Source organism: Cervus canadensis, chromosome 16 (genome assembly GCF_019320065.1).
Source record: "Cervus canadensis isolate Bull #8, Minnesota chromosome 16, ASM1932006v1, whole genome shotgun sequence".
Lineage (NCBI taxonomy): Eukaryota > Metazoa > Chordata > Mammalia > Artiodactyla > Cervidae > Cervus > Cervus canadensis.
The window spans coordinates 26,673,537-26,684,825 of record NC_057401.1 but is presented as its reverse complement, the minus strand read 5'-3'; the positions used below and the strand labels follow the sequence as shown (position 1 = coordinate 26,684,825).

Here is an 11,289-nt window from a genome sequence, read left to right as displayed (position 1 = left end):
TATGGCTGCAGTCACCATTTGCGGTGATTTTGGAGCCCCAAAAAATAAAGTCTGACGCTGTTTCCACTGTCTCCCCATCTATTTGCCATGAGGTAATGGGGCCAGATGCCATGATCTTAGTTTTCTGAATGTTAAGCTTTAAGCCAACTTTTTCACTCTCCTCTTTCACTTTCATCAAGAGGCTTTTTAGTTCCTCTTCACTCTTTGCCTTAAGGGTGATGTCATCTGCTTATCTGAGGTTATTGATATTTTTCCCAGCAATCTTGATTCTAGCTTGTGCTTCTTCCAGCCCAGCGTTTCTCATGATGCACTCTGCATAGAAGTTAAATAAACAGGGTGACAATATACAGCCTTGATGTACTCCTTTTCCTATTTGGAACCAGTTTGTTGTTCCATGTCTGGTTCTAACTGTTGCTTCCTGACCTGCATAGAGGTTTCTCAAGAGGCAGGTCAGGTGGTCTGGTATTCCCATCTCTTTCAGAATTTTCCACAGTTTATTGTGATCCACACAGTCAAGGCTTTGGTGTAGTCAATAAAGCAGAAATAGATGTTTTTCTGGAATTCTCTAGGTTTTTTGATGATCCAGCGGATATTGGCAATTTGATCTCTGGTTCCTCTGCCTTTTCTAAAACCAGCTTGAACATCTGGAAGTTCTCCGTTCCCATATTGCTGAAGCCTGGCTTGGAAAATTTTGAGCATTACTTTACTAGCGGGTGAGATGAGTGCAATTGTGCGGTAGTTTGAGCATTCTTTGGGGTTGCCTTTCTTTGGGACTGGAATGAAAACTGACCTTTTCCAGTCATGTGGCCACTGCTGAGTTTTCCAAATTTGCTGGCATATTGAGTGCAGGACTTTCACAGCATCATCTTTCAGGATTTGAAATAGCTCAACTGGGTGGAGTGGGTTATCATGTCCTTTTCCACGGGATCTTTCTGACCCAGGGATCAAACCCAGGTCTCCTGCATTGCAGGCAGACTCTTTACCATCTGAGCCACCAGGGAATCCCTATAAGATCATTCTATAGCCATCATACTGGCAAAAAGAAAAGTGAAGCCTGACAAAGTCAAGCACTGATAAGGGTACAGTACTATGGAAACAGGCATATTCTGCCTATAGGATATACATTGGTACAACTGCTTTAGAAAATTTATTTATTGAAGCTGAGTATGTACACATCCTATGGCTTGTGTACCAGAGCATTCTTTGCAGCACTGTTATAACAAAGAAACAATGACAACATAAATGCGTGCCAGTAATAAAGTGGGTAAATAACTTGTGATATATTTGTATCATGACAAGCAATGGTGACTCAGTCTATTAGAGGAGTTACAAAAATATATACTGCCAGGTAATTTGCTAAATTATACAAAGACTTTGATGGAAAAAAATGTTTAAAACACAGAAAACAGTATATTGTTGGTGGAGATATACACAGGTAAAAAAACATGGATTCTAATTAGAACATAGATTAGAACATAGATGCTGGAGAAGGGGTAGGCTACCCACTCCAGTATTCTTGGGCTTCCCAAGTAGCTCAGCTGGTAAAGAATCTGCCTGCAATACAGGAGACCTGGGTTCGATCCCTGGGTTGGAAAGATCCCCTGGAGAAGGGAACAGCTACCCACTCCAGTATTCTGGCCTAGAGAATTCCATGAACTGTATAGTCACGGGGTTGCAAAGAGTGGGACACAACTGAGCAACTTTCACTTTCACTAGAACATAGATATAAAAACATTAGAATGTAGATTGACTCAAGAAATCTGAAAAATATCTTGGCACCGGTTTGGGGAGAGAAGAGTGGGTAATGGATTTAAGGAAAGCAGCAAAGGGGAACCTTTATTTATGCTATATTGTTTTATATAAAATATAGACCATTCAATGCATATAAGTGTCCATGTGCAGGTATCCATGTGTATGTACCTGTCTCTATAATCTGCATTTAAAATGACAAAAATTAACATTTGCAATATTGAATGACAGTGCTTTTACATCAAAATTTTGCATTTTCCTACTTTTTAATGTTTAAAAAGAAAAACCTAACTGCAAATCTAATACTAAATTACAATAATCTGGGGTCAAAGGACTACCAGAGCCATTAGAATCCTAAGAAGATAACTGCAAAGCACTAAGCATCAAAATGGTAATTTACCTGCCCCCTTCAGGGAAAGTCAAATTGCAGTGGCAGGTTCCAGCTGTGCTAACATGTTAACATCTGACTCTAACAGTCAGGCTCTGAGTGTTTTCCTGGAGGAAACCCTTGAGGACACAGAGGCAGTTGTCATTGTTCAGTTGCTAAGTTGTGTCCAACTCTTTGTGACCTCAGGGGCTGCAGCATGCCCGGCTCTGCTGTCCTTCACTATCTCAATTCATGCCTATTGAGTCAGTTATACCATCTAAAGGCTTTCCTGGTGGCTCAGCTGGTAAAGAATCCTCCTGCAAAGTGGGAGACCTGGGTTCAATCCCTGGGTTGGGAAGATCTCCTGGAGATGGGAACAGCTACCCACTCCAGTATTCTGGCCTGGAGAAAACCATCTCATCCTCTGTTGTCCCCTTCTCCTCTTGCCCTCAATCTTTACCAGCATCAGTGTCCTTCCGATGAGTCAGCACTTCCTATCAGGTGGCTACAGTACTGGTAGTTCTGGGAAAATGAGGCCAGAGAAGGTGGAATTCGAAAGTGTATTTTCACATGGCCAGGGGAGGTCAGCAAAGCAAAACAAAACAAATGTGTGAAATCCCGAAAGGCTGACTACAGAAGAAATATTTTCTTTTTGGAGGTATCCCTAGATCACTACAGTTCTTTCTTTAGCCCCATCTCTTTTCTCTCTCCTCCTCCCTTCTTTTATACTATTTCTCCCTCTCCTTCCTCAGCCTCCTCTTCTTCTTCCCACCCTCCTCTTTCTCTCTCCTCATTTACTCCTTCCTCCTTTTTCTTAGATTTTGTGCTCTGGGTCTACATAGCTGTCAAATGTTATTGATCATAGGACATTGAATTGAAGGCTTTCTTGTCTCTCTTCATGACCAAATCAAAGGATTTTGGAAGATTGTCTTTGGCTGTCAAGCTTTCATTTCTAATGCTTCTGTATACCTTAGGATGTTTGTAGAAAAATTTATACCTAAGGATGCTTGTAGATTTATAAAAATTTGTATAAAAATTTATACCTAAGGATGCTTGTAGAAAAATCATTCACCACAGAAGAGAAATATTTGTGTGTACGTTGGGGTGGGGGATTATGTCACCTGAGTTCAAGAATAGATGATCTTCTGATTATTTCCAAGTCTCTTGAATAGAAAGTATGGTTGTATATATACAAAAAGAAACCAAAAGAACGTGGAAGCTAAAGTGTGAGAGAAGGTCACTCAAGCAATTTATATTTCATTTTGATTTTTGTACTTCCCAAAATACTCCACTTGCTATTACTATTCTTTCTTTCCCCAAAGCAAAAATTGAGTACTTCTAAATCTTTGTAACTTGAAGTCAAAGTAAACTTGGTTTTGTGGCTTAGAAGACAGCATTTATTTATTTACCTATTTTTGACCTTGCAGCATGAAGGATCTTAATTTCTTCCTGACTGGGAATAGAACCTGTGCCCCTGCAGTGGAAGTGTGGAGTCTTAGACACTGGACTGCCAGGGACTTCCCAGTTACCATTTTATATCTATGCAAAATATTTATGTGAACCTGAAAAAAAACTGTTTCCAAGTAAAAGTAGTTGTCCCAACTTTAGATATAATATACAGGACTAAATACAGTATGTTCCTTTTCAAAGTGTAAAATGGCATGCATATTTTTTTTTCTGAATACATTCCTAAGTTGTTAGAAAGTTCCTTTAAAAATCACTAGCCTCAACATCAGTAATCACCAGGGAAATGCAAATCAAACCCACAATGAGATATCACCTCACACGTGTCAGAATGTCTTTTATCAAAAAGACAACAAGCAAGAAGTGAAGCGAGGATATGGAAAAAAGAACACCCTGCTGCGCTGTTGGTGAGAATGTTAATTGGTGCAGTCACTATGGAAAACAGTATGGAGATTCTCAAAAAATTCAAAATAGAACTACTATATGATCCAGCTATTCCACTCCTGGGTATATACCTGAAAAAAATGAAAACAATCATTGGAAAGATATATAAAGCCCTACATTCATTGGAGTACTATTTACAACGACCAAAATATGGAAGCAGCTTAAGTGTTCACTGATAGATGAATATATAAAGAAAATGTGGTATACACATACAATGAAATATCACTCAGCCACAGAAAAGAATGAAATCTTGCATTTATGACAGCGTGGATGGACCTAGATGGTATTTTGCTAAGTGAAATATGTCACACAGAAAAAGACAAATACTGTATAATTTCACTTACAGGTGGAATGTAAAAAACAAAAAAAGAAAAACAAAACAAAGCAGAAACAGACTCACAGTGATAGAGGGGAGGTAAATAGCAGGATGACAGAAAGAGGTGAGGGAGATTATGAGGTACAACCTTTCAGTTACAGATAAAGGAGTCATGGAAATGTAGCATACAATGTGGGAAATATAGTCAATAATATAATAACTTTATATAGTGACAGATGGGAACTAAACTAATTGTGGTGATTATTTTGTAAGGTACAGAAATACTGAATCACTTTGTTGTGTATCTGAAATGAACATAGGGTTGTAAGTCAGTTATGGGCTTTCCTGGTGGCTCAGCGGTAAAGAATCCACCTGCAATGAAGGAGACATAGTAGACACGGGTTTATTCCCTGGGTCAGTAAGCTCTCCTGGAGAAGGAAATGTTAATCCACTCCAGTACTCTTGCCTGGAGAATCCCATGGACAGAGGAGCCTGGCTACAGTCCAAAGGGTTGCAATGAATCAGACATGACTGCAGTGACTTAGCCCCAGTAAGTCAGTTATACTTCAATGACAAGCAACAAATAAACTCTACCCTTCTAAATAAATAAACATTTAAAAATAAATAAGTAAAAATAAGTAAGTAAAAATCACTAGCAATATACGGTCAAAAGTGACAGAAAGTATTTTTGCTTTTTGTAGAAACTTTTGCTATACAGTTGACCACTGAGGGTTAGGATTGCCCACCCTCGGCACAGTCAGAAATTTGAGTACAGTTTTACAGTTGACTCTCCTTAAGTGTGGTTCCACCTCCCTGGGTTCAACCAACCTACTGCGGATTGTGTAGGACCACAGTAGGTGTTTAGTGAAAAAAGAATTATCATGTAAGTAAATTCATGCAGTTCAAAGCCTTTGAGTTAACACCAAACTTTAGTCGACTATGACCTTTGTGTCATTCAAGGTTGCTTTTGACCCATGAAGACTCTTTCTGGGTTTGCCTCATAATCTTCTTGGTTCTGAGAAGAGCTTAGAATTTCCAGAGGAGATTTCAAGAGAACTGTTATTCTTCATGAAGTTCAAGTTTTCCAACTGAAATGGACCAAGAGAATTCTCAGAGTCTGGGCTCTTGCAACAGGTGGGTAATGAGCATCACTTGGGCTGTGCTGTGCTGCTTCTTCTGGTCCTCCTTATCTGTGCAGCATTTCTCTGCTCACAATTCCTTTACTGCCATAGTGATATCTATGCCATTTTTCTACCTACTAAATTTTACTAGAAGTGATCCATCTAGTGCCAGAATTCCTTCAAAACATATGGTTGCAATTTTTAGATTGAAATGATTGGATCACAGTTTGCAAATTCTAGAATAAACACATATGTGGACTACACCTGCCAATAAGAATAAAACTATTTTTTCTATTCCCTAATGAAAACATTTACAAGCAAGATATAAATTTGGAAATCTGCCATTTGACTGAAGTAAATACACACACACTCACACACATGGAGCCAACACTAACATGTGTGACACAGGATAAAAATATTTGCTTACAAAAACTGACAATTGCATACCCTGGTGCTGCTCTTGCCTTCTGAGACGGCCACGCTCTGTCTGTAGAGTGTGTTTCTCTGTAAATAAATCCACTTCTTACCTAAGAAAAGTCTGCTTAATACCTGAGATAGAATGTTTAATTATTATCATCACATTTATTAAAAATATGAAAGAAAAAAAAACTAATTCTTTACAATTTATGTGGAATCTTTTGGAATAACTGATGTTAACAAACTAAGCAAGTCCTTCAATTCATTCAGAATATAAACCTGTTACTGTCTATAGATTAGTTAAGGACGGTTCAAAGCCATAAGCAGGTACTTAGTGGGGTTTAAGTGAAAGTTAAGGTAGCTCAGTCATGTTCGACTCTTTGCGACCCCATGGACTGTACAGTCCATGGAATTCTCCAGGCCAGAATACTGAAGTGAGTAGCCTTTCCCTTCTCCAGGGGATCTTCCCAATGCAGGGATCAAATCCAGGTCTCCCATATTGCAGGCGGATTCTTTACCAGCTGAGCCAGAATGGAAGTCCACAAGGAGTTTAAAATTCCTGCTAAAGCAAAAAAAAAAAAGAATTAATTAAACAGATTGGTTGGTTTGGTAATGATTCTTATGCACAGAAGCACCAGAAGTGTTTTGACTTGTTCTGTCATTTAAATTCTAGGAATGTCAGTAGTGGAGTTGAAATCTAAACCTGCATTTGTTTGATCTTAAAACCTATACTCTATTACCTGGAAGGGTGAAGAAGGGAAGAAAGAACCCCTCAGGTAAACAGAATGGTGCTAGCAAACTCTTGAAGACTTGAACCACTGTACTGTGTGCAGAGAAATCCAAGTGGCCAACACATAGCTACAGGTTTACTCCTGGGACACAAACTTCACTTGCCATGCTAATGAGGAAACCATGAATTCATGAACGGTAGACAGCCAAGAAAGAGTTTTAAGCAGACAGGATACACTGTAATATTTGCCTTTCAAATAACAGCAGTCAAAATAAAAAGGATGAATTTTAGGAGATTATTGAAATAATCCTGGTTCTCATCTAAAATTCTGCAGGATATGAGGTTGGTAGAATGACTTTGAAGAGAGGATTTCAGAAGTATTTAGAAGGTGAGATGAGAAGGAGTTGGCAATAGGCTAGTTGTGGGGAAAACAGTAAAAAAGGAGGATGAGATACTTGTCACTTCCAAGGGTCAGGCTTAGGGGACAGGAAGCTGGAGATGCCAATCATGAAGAGCAGGGGCTTAAGAGGAGGAGTAACCAAGGGTGGACACGAACAAGTTCAGCTGGGGAATATTATTATGCCCCCTGTCCAAGGGCGAGTTGGATATGGTGTTTAGGGAAAGTGGGCTGGTGTTTTCTAGATAAAGCCGTCAATAGGGATACAATTGAACAGAGGTAAGCTGTGGAGTATGGGCTTCCCAGGTGGCTCAGTGCCTGCCTGCCAAGACAGGAGGGGTGAGTTTGATCCCTGGGTCTGTAAGATCCCCTGGAGAAGGAAATGGCAACCCACTCCAGTATTCTTACCTGGGAAATCCCAAGGACAGAGGAGCCTGGCAGACTATAGTCCATGGGGTCGCAAAACAGATAGACACAACTTAGTGGCTAAACAACAATCTATCTATTTATCGAGTGAGACAAAGATATGTTCACCCAACTATGCTGCTGTTGTTGTCGTTCTGCCACGCAGTTGTGTCCAACTCTTTGCGACCCCGGGGACTGCAGCACACCAGCCTTCCCTGTCCTTCGCCATTTCCTAGAGCTTGCTCAAACTCATGTCCATTGAGTTGGAGATGCCATCAAACCATCTCATCTTCTGTCCTTCTCCTCCTGCCTTCAATCTTTCCCACCATCAGGGTCTTTTCCAATGAGTTGGCTCTTCTCATTAGGTGGCCAAAGTATTGGAGTTTTAGCTTTAGCATCAGTCCTTCCAATGAATATTCAGGGTTGATTTCCTTTAGGAAATCTGCTTTGATCTCCTTGCAGTCCAAGGCACTCTCAACAGTGTTCTCTAGCACCACAGTTCAACAGCATTAATTTTTCAGCACTCAGCCTTCTTTATGGTCCAAGTCTCACATCCATACATGACTACTGGAAAAACCATACATCTTACTATAACTGTAGTCTGCTATACCATGCACATATACACATAACAAAGAGCAAGAATTGAGTTGAATACTTGGATGAATGCTAATAGTCACAAGAAATAGAATAAATGAGAATTTGTTTAAGACTGGGAATTCTTTCAGCAGATTATCTGAGTCTTCAGCTTTTTCCAATTAGCAAAAAATTGGCATGTGTGTTAAAAAGATGAATAAATTACATTCTGATTTCAGGAATTACTATCTTTTTCATTTCTTTTTAGACATCAATTTAATCTAATAGACTTACTTACAGGCATATTATTCCATAGGCATTCTAATTTTGCTGAGATAAACAATACTATAGTAAGATACAGATCACGCATTAAACGAGTATATTGTTCACTGTGAATAGCAGACATGAAATACAAATAAATAGTGATAAAAACAATAATAGAAATAGACGCAATATTTAGTAGGAGCTTAGAGGGAAGGTGAATTTATTAGTTAATTTTACTAGTTCATTTATCCCTCATTTATTTAAAAATGGATATAAAGTGGTCTGAAACAAGATGAAATAAAAGGCGACACAAATAATGAAGTGGATTTGGAGGGGAAAAAAAAGTTTTAATGGATAATCTGAAGTCAATAGCAAATGGCTATACAGAATAGTATAGCTAAGACCTAGAAAACTCTAGAACGAGCCACCAGTTTGTCTTTATGCTTTCTGAAGAGGAGAGAAAAATAAGAAAATTAATAACATTATTGATATTACCTCCAAAGAAAATTAAAACAAAGCTACTCTTGGTGCCAAAACTAAAGTGTTTTTCCTCATAGATACTGAAACAACAATAAACAGTACACCACTCTTAACACACCTGAATTCTAATGGATTTCATGGCTGACTTTCTTACAGTGGTTTTAAGCATGGGTCAATGATGACATAATGGCAAGTTACATTTAATAACAGCAGTTTTACAAGAGAATAAACCATATGGTCCAGATGTATGAAGATCTGCTTGTGTGGCTCATTCCCAGGATGAATTGTTTTGGATCTATAGAAACACACGGGTTGTATTTCACTCAGGCAATCTTTCAGAAATTTATATTGTCCAACCACATATTTGAATATTAAACTACAGTGAGTTCAAGATTAGCCTTCTTGACATTCACTTAGGTGCTGCTATTTTAATCTACTGATTAAATAATGGAAATGTATAACTCCCCCTGGGAATGGGAAGGGTACAGAGAAAAGGAGACTGGAATTTCAGCTATTTTTTAAAAATTTTTGGCAAAATGCACATAAGATGAAATTTGCCTCCTTAACTAATTTTAGGTGCACACTTTAGTGGCAGTAGGTATATTCACACTGTGGTGCTTCCATCACCATCATCCCTCCACAGAATGTTTCATTTTGCAAAACTGATATTCCACCTCCTAAACAATAACTACCCTCTCCTCCTCCAACCTAACCACTTTTCTACTCTCTGTCTTCATGATTTTGACTACTCCATGTACCTCCTATGAGTGGAATCACACAGTATGAAAACATAGAATTCTTCACAGATTTGCATGCCATCTTTGTCTGGGAGCCTTGCTCATCTCCTCTGTGTGGTTCTAATATTACTCTTTGTGCTGCTGAAGTGAGCACTTTAGCTGGTGTTTGAAGGGAGAAAAGGAATTCATCAGACTTAACATGGGGGTAACAACTCATATATGAAGGCAGAGTACCTAAAATTGTTTTCTGTGTTGTTGAAGACTGAGGTAAGGAGGGAGGCAGAAAAAAATGAGGCTAAAGAGATAGGAAGGAACAAGAAGCCAAAGGGCATTCTAAGCCCCTTTTGAGAGCTTGATCTTTACAAGCCCCTTTTGACAGCTTCCTTGGTGGCTCAGATGATAGTCTTCCTGCAATGCAGGAGACCTGGGTTAGACTCCTGGGTTGGGAAGATCCCCTGGAGGAGAGCATGGCAACCCACTCCAGTATTCTTGCCTAGAGAATTCCATGGACAGAGAAGTCTGACAGGCTACAGTCCATGGAGACACAAAGAGTCAGACATGGCTGAGCAACTAACGCTTTCACAAGAGTTTGGACTTACATATAATGAGATGGTTATAGAGAAATAAAATTCATATTAAAAAAATTAATTCTAGAAAAAAAAGGAGGCCTTCAAGAAGATAAAATTTGACATAGACTAGTAAGAAGGTAGTGACAACTATGTCGGTAAGAGTTTCCTTTTTATTATTTTTTGCAGACTTTTGGAGACTTACAGAGAATATTCAGAATTGTAGATCATGAGGAAATAGATGTCTGCACTCTGGATCTAGTGTCCACACAATCTTCCTGTCCCAGCTTAGAATAAAACTCTTCACATTTTAGAAATTTTTCTACTTTTGCAAAGAATCCAGACAACTCAAAGTCTAAATTCACATTTTAATCCAAGAAGCACCTTTCTCCTCACTGATCTCTCTCTCCTTTTCCTCTTCAGATGTTTTAGAGGAAGAAGAGTACATTCAGAGGGAAATATTAGTAGAGGATGTATTGAGACTGGCAGACAGAAGTGCTATGATAACTGGAAAGGTTTGGAATAAAAAATTGCATTCTAGATGTCTAATTTTGGCTTGATTAGCAGGGGTGTTTCTTCCTACTGTAATGCAGAATTGTTCTTAAGTTCAGCAAGAAACTGAACTATAAGAAGGCATAACTCAACTCAAAACAAGGATAATTTATTAGAGCTTATTTACATAGAAATTTGTTGCTTTGTAAACATAAAGAAAGGAACCATGGTTATCTAAAAGTAACACAATAATCTCAGTTCCTTTCCAAGGCAAACCATTCAACATTACAGTAATCCAAGTCTATGCCACAATCACTGATGCAAAAAAATTGACTCTTCCTATGAAGACCTACAACATCTTCTAGAATTAACACCAAAAAAGATGTGTGTCATCATAGGGGCTTGGAAAGCAAAAGTAGGAAGTTAAGAGAAACCCAGAGTAACAGGCAAGTTAATGATAGGGCAAAGCTTAACAGAGCTTTGTCAAGAGAACACACTGGTCATAGCAAACATCCTTTCCAACAACCCAAGAGACAGCTCTATACATGGACGTCACCAGATGGTCAATATCAAAATCAGATTGAATATGTTCTTTGCAGTCAAAGATAGAGAAGTTTTATGCAGTCAGAAAAACAAGACTGGGAGTTGACTGTGGCTCAAATTATGAACTCCTTATGGCAAAATTCAGACTTTATTTTAAGAAAGTAGGAAAACCACAAACCATTCAAGTATGACCTAAATCAAACTCCTTATAATTATACAGTGGA

The 11,289-nt window shown here is 38.7% G+C and overlaps 1 non-coding gene across 1 annotated transcript; it reads right to left on the bottom strand.

Moving 5' to 3' along the window:
* Positions 1-9,511: 9,511 nt before the first annotated feature.
* On the bottom strand, positions 9,512-9,618 carry LOC122454648. Its single transcript, XR_006273466.1, has one exon. It is a non-coding gene; the product is annotated as a U6 spliceosomal RNA (small nuclear RNA).
* Between the last annotated feature and the right edge of the window lie 1,671 nt (positions 9,619-11,289).